Here is a 10,735-nt window from a genome sequence, read left to right on the forward strand (position 1 = left end):
CCCAACAGAAAATTGGTATAAAAAACAGTTCAATACATGGATGAGGTGGGATAGAATGGACCCACGAGTGACATGTCAACATAGTTAGAACATGTTACGACATTTTTATAATCGTCGTAGTAGTTATGACGATCTCATCTTATGCGGTTACGACGTTTTTGACTCACATCATCGTAATTTATATGTAGATTTGATCCCCTCAAACGGTTTACGACAATCTCGAATGAAATCGTCATAGATTTATGACGAATTCATCAACGACATCTTAAATAACGTCATGTATGAGCATATTTCTTGTAGTGTTAACTGTGTTGAGTATGACTATGACTGGATCTTCATTGCCATGAATTACAATGTTTAGTCAGCCCTTGGTCTTTGAAGGTACTCTGCATTTATGTTTAGCGGTCTCAGAAAGAGCTAGTGAGATACCATCTATTCGTACTGCTTCACGTTGTCTTGATTCAAGTGTTGACGTTTGAGACTTATTATTATTTGCTCGCTAGTTGATTATGCCATTGATATGAGTTTACCGTGAGACCTAGATGTCATTTGCTTATGTGGTTTGCTTGTGATCTTGCTGAAATTCTGGTTATGAGTTAGACATAGTTGCAACAACAAGATCAAACAGCGTTCGTCAAAGTTTTTCTTTTGTCTCTTTCAGTTTCTCAACTGAATTGCTTGAGGAGAAGCAATGCTTTAAGCTTGGGGGAGTTGATACGTCTCCGTCGTATCTACTTTTCCGAACTCTTTTGCCCTTGTTTTGGACTCTAATTTGCATGATTTGAATGGAACTAACCCGGACTGACGCTGTTTTCAGCAGAATTGCCATGGTGTTGATTTTGTGCAGAAATAAAAGTTTTCGGAATGTCCTGAAAATTTACGGAGAATTTTTCTGGAATAAAAGAAAAATACCTGTGCATAGATCCACCAGAGGGGCCGTGCCAGTGGGCCACAAGCCCACAGGCCGCGGCCACCCCCCTAGGTCGCGCTGTGAGGGCTTGTGAGGCCCACGTGGCACCACGGCCCCCAAACTCAGCTCTATATCTTCTGTCTCGCCCGGAAAAAATCAGAGAGAAGGTTTCATCGCGTTTTACGATACGGAGGCACCGCCACCTCCTCTTCTTCATCTGGAGGGCAGATCTGGAGTCCGTTCGGGGCTCCGGAGAGGGGAAATCGTCGCCATCGTCATCATCAACCTTCCTCCATTGACAATTCCATGATGCTCTTCATCGCTCGTGAGTAATCTCATCGTAGGCTTGCTGGACGGTCATGAGTTGGATGAGATCTATCATGTAATCGAGTTAGTTTTGACGGGGATTGATCCCTAGTATCCACTATGTTCTAGATTGATGTTGCTACTACTTGGCTATGCTTAATGCTTGTCACTAGGGCCTGATTGCCATGATTTCAGATCTGAACCTATTATGTTGTCGCCAATATATGTGTGTTCTAGATCCTATCTTGCAAGTTGTAGTCACCTACTATGTGTTATGACCCGGCAACCCCGGAGTGACAATAGCGAGGAGCCACTACCGGAGATGACCATAGTACGAGGAGTTCATGTATTCACCGCATGTTAATGCGTTGGTCTAGTTCTTTATTAAAAGGAGAACCTTAATATCCCGTAGTTCCCATTAGGACCCCACTGCCACGGGAGGGATGGACAATAGATGTCATGCAAGTTGTTTTCCCTAAGCACGTATCACTACATACAGAATACATGCCTACATTAGGTTGACGAACGGGAGCTAGTTACATATATCTCCGTGTTATAGCTGTTACATGATGAATCACATCCGTCATACTCATCCATCACCGATCCACTGCCTACAACTCTTTTACTACTGGTCCTCGCTATGTTTCTTTGTCTAGGCTTGTCCCTTGCTACAAAATGGATTGGGCCACTTTGCTGCTACTATTGCTACTGTTGTTACTTTGTTGTTCCTGCTACTGTTGTTCCTTGCTACGTCGATGTTACTTGTTGCAAGATCTTTTCCGACACTGTTGTCGGGGAAGAATAGTTACTCACCCACGTGCAACCTACTGGCGCCATTGATACAACAGTTAGGTATAGTCTGCCGTCAACAAATCTATTTCTGACACCGTTGCTATCATACTACTTTGCAACTCATACTTTGTTTGCAGACTCTAATCTTTCAGGTGTGGTTGAATATGACAAACTCACGTGCTAATACTTGAGAATATTCTTTTGTTTTCCCTTTGGTGAACCAACAAATTTGGGTTGAATACTCTACCCTCGAAAACTGTTGCGATCCCCTATACTTGTGGGTTATCAATCACCAAAACATACATCAAGTGGATCAATAGAACATCCCATTGTCACCACGAATATCCCATCGCAAGCCATACATCTAGTGTTTTCAAATCCTTAAAGATTCAATCCGACAAGAAAACTTCAAAGGGAAAACTCAATTCATCAAAAGAATTTAGAGAGGGGAAAACTCCATATGATTCATCTATATTAATAAAGCTCATGGTACATCAAGATCGTGCCATCTCAAAAAAATGAGAGAGAGAGAGATTGAACACATAGCTACTAGTACATACCCTCAACCCCGAGGAGGATTACTCACACATTATGATGGTGATAAAGAGAGATTTGTTGATGGAGAGGTGCAGCCCCGAAGAGATGGAGGCGATGGCGGCCACAGCACCGGTCACTGGCGGCGGCCCCTTGCCCCTCCTTTCTTTCTTAGTCTTGGTGTAGCAATGGAGAAAGCCTCTCCCCTTCTTGACGGCTCCCAAGGGAGAGGCAAATTCGTGGCTCTTGGTGACTCTTCCAAAATTAGGGTTTTTCTATTCTTATATGTGCCTCTGAGGTGCTCTATGGCCCTTCGATGTATGGACCCTTGATCCAATGGCTCTCGGGCACCTCTAGAACCTTCCTAGGGGCTCCTCACATCCCTCATGAGTCTCCAAAGCCGTCGCTTGACCGAATATATCAGATATGTTAAGAGTTGGACTCAATCAAGTCAACAATTCTCGTGATACCGTAGTCAGATATTTATCTTCAGTAAAACGGGTCTCCAGATCTCATACAAACTCTGTGTTGGACGAATTTATTGTTCAGAATCATTGCCATAAAAGTCCCCACACTTTCGTAGTTTAATTTGTTTCCATTTAATGTCGTCTTCGGGGGTCAAACTGACGATCTCTAAAAATTGCCCATGGATAGATTTCAGGAGAGTCAGAGTTCTCCTCCAACAAGGCTCCTTTTCCTTTTTTTCGACAATTTATAATTAATTCCTACAAATCAAAGTGTGAAACAAGAACTTTTGCAATTTTGCAACCATTAATAGGTTAGTCCCAAAAAATATTATAAATTTGTAGTAAAATTATGGTAAAACATCCAAGAATGATAATATAACAGCATGGAACAAGCAAAAATTATAGATACGTATGTTGGAGACGTATCAGCATCCCCAAGCTTAATTCCTGCTCATCCTCGAGTAGGTAAATGATAAAAACAGAATTTTTTATGTGGAATGTTGCGTAACATGTTCATCAAATTATTTTGTTCTTTGTATAGCATGGACATTTGGACTTGTAAGTGATTCAAAGCAATAGTCTAGTTTTAACATAATTACTTCAATACTCCAGCATGTCAACAAGCAACCATGTGTTTCAAAATATCAACACTTAATAAAGTTATCCCTAGTCCATCATGCTCAGTAATTGATCCATTCACGAAACGCACTCAAATATTAGCTTTGCCCAATGCTCAAGTATGATCATAGTGTTCCCTAGTTGGTGCTTATAAGAGAAGATGGAGACTCAAAGCAAAAATAAAATTGCATAAAGTAAATAGATAGGCCCTTCGTAGAGGGAAGTAGGAATTTGTAGAGGTGCCAGAGCTCAAGGTTTGAATTGAGAGAGAAAAATTATTTTGAGTGGCATGCTTTTCCTGTCAACGAAAATGACAAAGTAGCTCACAATACTTTCCATGCTAGATACATTACAGGCGGTTCCCAAACAGAATGGTAAAGTTTTTACCCCCCCCCCCCCCTCCACCAATCAATCACACTCCACGGCGAGCCGAATCCACGGGTACCGTCCATACCAACAACATTCTTGGGGGAGTTTTGTTTCATTATATTTGATTTGATTTATGAGCATGGAACTGGGCATCCCGAATACCAGCCACTTTCTCGTGAATGATAGTGAATCAACACATATCATGAGAATAACCCACCTAGCATGGAAAATATTGGATACTCCCCACCGTTTCATGAGCGGTATGGGCACACAAAAAAGAAAATTTATTTTGAAAATTTAGAGATGGCACATACAAATTTGCTTGGAACGACGTGGAAATACCGCATATAGGTAGGTACGGTGGACTCAAGAGGCAAAACTTGGTTTAAGGATTTTAGATGCACAAGTAGTATTTCTACTTAGTACAAATGAAGGCTACCAAATAATATATTGGGAAGCAACCAAACCGAGGAAAGAAAAATCTCATAAGTGAGCATTGAGTCATAATAAAAACCTAATAATGCACCATAAGTAGGATGTAACTTAATTGCATAACTATTGACTTTCATGCATGCATAGGTAATCATGAACCTTAACACCAATATTCCTACTTAAAGAATAATTACTCACTAACATGACTCACATATTACTATCATCATGTTTCAAAACTATTACAAGGAATCAAGTTTAATTTGTCCCATGATCTTCAAGAAAGTTTTTATTATATCCCTCTTGGATATCTATCACTTTGGGACTAGTTTCATGTGATTCCATTGCTTTTTCAACAAGCTCAAACAAATTTGAATGAAGCACATGAGCATAAAGTTTCATTCATCAAAAAGGTATAAGTGAAGCATGAGAGGAAATGACAAGCTACTCTCAAAATATATAAGTGAATATTAATGAGTAGTCAAACAAGTAAGTAGCTGCGCGAGGACTCTCTCTCTCTCTCTCTCAATGAATATTTTCAGATGTGAGTATTTTATTAAACATCAAGCAAAAGGAAAACAACACTCCAAGAATAGCACGGATCATGTGAACGAATAAAAATTCAAGCTCAACATAGGCTAACCGATAATTGTTGATGAGGAGAGGGTGGATGCGTAGCATCCCCAAGCTTAGATGCTTGAGAGTTCTTGAAATATTTACTTGGGGTGCATTGGGCATCCCCAAGCTTGAGCTTTTGTATCTTGTTCATGTTGGGGAATGTAGTAGTAATTCAAAAAATTCCAACGTCATCCAAGGATCTATATAGGAGAAACCAGCAACGAGCTATGGGGTAGAGCATCCTCATACCTTTGAAGATCGCTAAGCGGAAGCGTTACTAGAACGCGGTTGATGGAGTCGTACTCGCAGCGATTCATATCGCGGTGGATTCCGATCTATGCGTTGAACAACGGCGCCTCCGCATTCAACACACGTGCAGCCCGGTGACGTCTCCTACGGCTTGATCCAGCAAGGAAAGAGGAGAGTTTGAGGGAGAGCTCCGGCAGCACGACGGCGTGGTGACGGTGGAGCTAGGTGGTACTCCGATAGGGCTTCGCCAAGCGCTACGGAGAACGAGGAGGAGGAGAGGTAGGGCTGTGCCGAGGGAGAGACATGAATTGTGTGTGTAGCCCCAAAGCCCCTTGGGTTTACATAGGAGGAGAGGGAGGAGGGTGCGCTACCCCAAGGGTTTCCACCCTAGGTGGTGCGGCAGCCCTAGATGGGAGAGGGCGGTGATAACCCACAAGTATAGGAGATCACAACAGTTTTCGTGGGTAGAGTATTCAACCCAAATTTATTGATTCGACACAAGGGGAAGCCAAAGAATATTCTCAAGTATTAGCAGTTGAGTTGTCAATTCAACCACACATGAAAGATTTAGTATCTGCAGCAAAGTATCAGTAGCAAGGTAGTATGATAGAAACAGTAAGCAGTAGCAGCAAAGTGACAGCAGTAGCAGCGGAGTAACAGCAGTAGAAACAGAGTAACAGTAGCAGAAGTGATAGTAGTAGCGGCAAAGTAAGGTAGCAAGGACCAGTAGGAAAAGACTCATAGGCATTGGATCGGTGATGGATGATTGTGCCGGATGTTATTCATCATGCAACAGTTATAACACGGAGAGATATGTAACTAGCTCCAGTTCGTCAATGTAATGTAGGCATGTATTCAGTATGTAGTCATACGTGCTTAGGCAAAAGAACTTGCATGACATCTATTGTCCATCCCTCCCGTGGCAGCGGGGTCCTAATGGAAACTACGGGATATTAAGGTTCTCCTTTTAATAAAGAACCGGACCAACGCATTAACTTAGTGAATACATGAACTCCTCATACTATGGTCATCTCCGGGAGTGGTTCCGGCTATTGTCACTCCGGGGTTGCCGGGACATATCACATAGTAGGTGACTACAACTTGCAAGATAGATCAAGAACACACATATATTGGCGACAACATAATAGGTTTAGATCTGAAATCATGGCACTCGGGCCCAAGTGACAATCATTAAGCATGGCAAAGTAGTAGCAACATCAATCTCAGAACATAGTGGATACTAGGGATCAATCCCCGTCAAAACTAACTCGGTTACCTGATAGATCGCATCCAACCCATCACCGTCCAGCAAGCCTACGATGAGATTACTCACGAACGGTGAAGAGCATCATGGAATTGGCGATGAAGGAAGGTTGATGATGACGATGGCGAAGATTTCCCCTCTCCGAAACCCAGAACGGACTCTAGATCTGCCCTCCAGAGGAAGAACAGGAGATGGTGACGCCTCCGTATCGTAAAACGCGATGAACTCTTCTCCTTTATTTTTTTCTGGATGAATACGACTAAATAGACCTGAGATTGGAGGCGGTGGAGCTTTGTGGGGCCCACAAGCCTACCAGGCGCAGCCAGGTGGAGCGCCTGGTGGGCTTGTGGGAACCATGCTCCACTTCCTCCGTTGATTCTTGCGCCAGTAGTGTTTATATATTCCATAAAAATTCTCCGTAAATTCCCAAGTCATTCCGAGAACTTTTATTTCTGCGCAAAAAAACACCATGGCAATTTTGCTGAAAACAACGTTAGTCCGGGTTAGTTCCATTCAAATCATGCAAATTAGAGTCCAAAACAAGGGCAAAATAGTTTGTAAAAGTAGATATGATGGAGACGTATCAACTCCCCGAAGCTTAAAACCTTGCTTGTCCTCAAGCAATTCAGTTGACAAACTGAAAGAGACAAAAGAAAAACTTTTACGAACTCTGTTTGATCTTGTTGTTGCAACTATGTCTAACTCATATCCAGAATTTCAGCAAGATCACAAGCTAACCACATAAGAAAATGACATCTAGGTCTCACGGTAAACTCATATCAATGGCATAATCAACTAGCGAGCAAATAATAATAAGTTTCAAACGTCAACACTTCAATCATGAAGCAGTACGAACAGATGGTATCTCGCTAGCTCTTTCTGAGACTGCAAAACATAAATGCAGAGCACCTTCAAAGACCAAGGGCTGGCTAAACATTGTAATTCATGGCAAAGAAGATCCAGTCACAGTCATACTCAACATCAGTCAAAAGCAAAGCATAAAAATGACAGAGGTGCTCTCTAATTGGTGCTTTTATAAAAAGAGGATGACTCAACAGGAACATAAATATACAGGCCCTTCGCAGAGGGAAGCATTGATTTGTAGAGGTGCCAGAGCTCAAGCTTTTAAAACAGAGATAATAATTTTGGGTGGCATGCTTTCATTGTCAACGCAATGACCAAGAGTTCTCACCATCTTCCATGCTACACATGCTATAGGAGGTTCCCAAACAGAAAAGTAAAGTTTTGACTCCCCCACCAACGATCAATCACACTCCACGACTAGCCGAATACTCTGGTGCCATCCATACCAACATCAATCCAGGGGGAGTTTTGTTTGCAATTATCTTTTCGATTTGAGCATGGAACTGGGCATTCCCATTACCGGCCCCTTTCTCGTGAATGATAGTGAATAAACACATATCGGGGATAATTTGCCCAGCATGGAAGATACTGATAGCCCCTTGTCACCACATGAGGAGTCCGGGCATGCAAAACAGATTATTTCTTGAAGGTTTAGAGAGTGGCACATGCAAATTTACTTGGAACGGCAGGTAGATCCCGCATATATGTAGGTATGGTGGACTCATATGGAACAACTTTGGGTTTATGGAAGTGGATGCACAAGCAGTATTCCCGCTTAGTACAAGTGAAGGCTAGCAAAAGACTGGGAAGCGACCAACTAGAGAGCGACAACAGTCATCAAAATACATAGAGATTAACCAACAATGAGTGCAAGCATGAGTAGGACATAAATCACCATGAACATGAATATCATAGAGGCTATGTTGATTTTGTTTCAACTACATGCGTAAACATGCGCCAAGTCAAGCCACTTGAATCATTCAAAGGAGGATACCATCCTATCATACTACATCATAGTCATCTCAAAATTCATGTTGGCATCCAAGACAAACCATTATAAGCTCCTAGCTAATTAAGCATGGCATCAGAAACTATGATCTCTAAGTTATCATTGCAGACATGTTTCTCTCACGACAAAGATTTATCAGGAACGATGAGCTAGTCATATTTACAAAAACAAAATAGATCGAGTTCATACCAGCTTTTCCAGGCTCAGTCACTTCATCATATATCGTCATAATTGCCTTTCACTTGCACGATAGAATGATGTGAACAATAATAATAGTGCTCGTGCATTGGACTAAGCTGGAATCTGCAGGCAAACACAAAGGAGAAGACAAAGTAATATGGCTCTTTGATAGATAAATAGATATGCATGCGAGAGGCACTAAACATTGTAACCATGGTCTTCTACCTTGACCCAAAGAAAAAGAACACTATTTACACGGGAAAGATCCCAACAAACAAAAGAAGAAAAGGAAATCATTTTCGTTTTTTTGTCAAACTAGACAAAGACACGAAAAGAAAGCGAGAAAAAGAAATAAACTAGCATGGATGATAAAGTGGCAAAGTGTCAACACCGACTAACAAGTGAAAGCGTAAGCAAGAATATAAAGTTGGTGAGAAACACGTACTCCCCCAATCTTAGGCTTTTGGCCTAAGTTGTCTACTCCCAAGGAGGGAAATAACTGTCTCCGGGGTACTCCGGAGTGGACTGAGGATGCCACTGCTGTGTGAGCTCCTCTGGTTCCCACTGATAAACTAGCGTCTGGTACTCGACTTGTGGCTCGGGCACGACCACCTGTGGTTGCGCTATGCCCCAATATGCGTAGAAGTCCGAGGGCATAATAATGTACCTGCCTGTATGAAGATTGAACAAAGAAGGAGCAGGCAAAGTAATAGTCTCACGAGTACCCTGACTAAATACTAGGTTATAAATCATCCTTCTATTTATATCTCTATCAAGAAAGTCATGGCGAACCATGCTATCATAATCTAGATATCTCTCAGAAAGAAGAATCTCTTCTTCCTCATCCAGTCTAATAGGTATCTCAAAATGTCTGGCAAGACGGGTAGCATAGATAACTCCATAGACAACGCCTTTAGAACGGTTCGTGTTCAACCGTTGAGCTACTATAGCGCCCAAGCTATAAGTTTTATCATTATAAAGGGCTTCGTGCAAGACCGCAAGATCTGGGGAGCTAAGGGACCCAGCTTTCCCACAGCCAATCAAACATTTTCCCACGAATAATGAGAAGTACCGAAGCATGGGAAAATGTATGCTAGCAGCTCTAGCACAAGACACTCCTCTCTCTTCTCCTACAGCAATAGTATCTATGAAAGCCTCCAAGTCCCATGGACGAGGTTCATGAATATCCCCAACAAAAGGCAATTTGCAAACATTGCAAAAATCCTGGAGTGACATGCGCTGGGGGATATCATATAATTTGAACTCAACCATTGGAGGATTCTTCCTTGGTTAGAAATTAAAGCTTTGCACGAAAATATTGGTGAGCAGGAGGTATTGCGGACACTTATCTTCAACGAAGGCGGTAAGGCCTGTGTTCTCCACCAAGTAAGAAAAGTCCTCATAAAGTCCGACGGTGCGTAAGAATATATCGCTTGGCCACTCGCACGCTCGAACTTCTACAACTCCGGGGACCAGATACTTGGGTTTCTTCTTCTCATTCCCATCATCCTTGGGGTCACGGCTTGAAGAGCCTCTTAAGAACCTCCTCATCTTTTCTTTTTTCTATCTCTAAAAAATTCTGAATTTTTTAGTGACTCTAAGGAAAAGTGAACAAGGCTCAACGAAACTCATAGCAACTACTCCGACAAGTGCCTAGAGGCCATATTACGCATCAAAACTACTTGGGACCAGCTAAAATTAGCATGCAAAGCTCAAGAACAAGGTCACCAAGGCAGCAATAATACGCGAAATATAAGGCACTAGAGCAAAAACTAATTGGACCAATGGAGGAGTCACTTACCAAGGAGCAATTTCCCCAAAACAGTTTTGTGAATGGTGCTTTGCACAAGGAGATCGAAAATCCTAGCAAGAAGAGCAAGAACACGGGTTTGAGCTGCGAAACGATTTTTTCTGAAGGTAGGAGAAGCAGATGGGAGCTAGAATGAGTGGAGGGGGTGCACGTGGGCCCCACAAGCCTGGTAGGCACGACCAGGGGGTGCCCGCGCCTCGAGGGCTTGTGGCCCACTGGTGCAGCCCCCTGACTAACTCTCCGTCTCAGTATTTTTCAAAAATTCTAGAAAAAACGTACTTGATTTTCAGGACGTTTGGAGAACATTTATTTCCAG

This window comes from Hordeum vulgare, chromosome 7H, assembly GCF_904849725.1.
Source record: "Hordeum vulgare subsp. vulgare chromosome 7H, MorexV3_pseudomolecules_assembly, whole genome shotgun sequence".
Lineage (NCBI taxonomy): Eukaryota > Viridiplantae > Streptophyta > Magnoliopsida > Poales > Poaceae > Hordeum > Hordeum vulgare.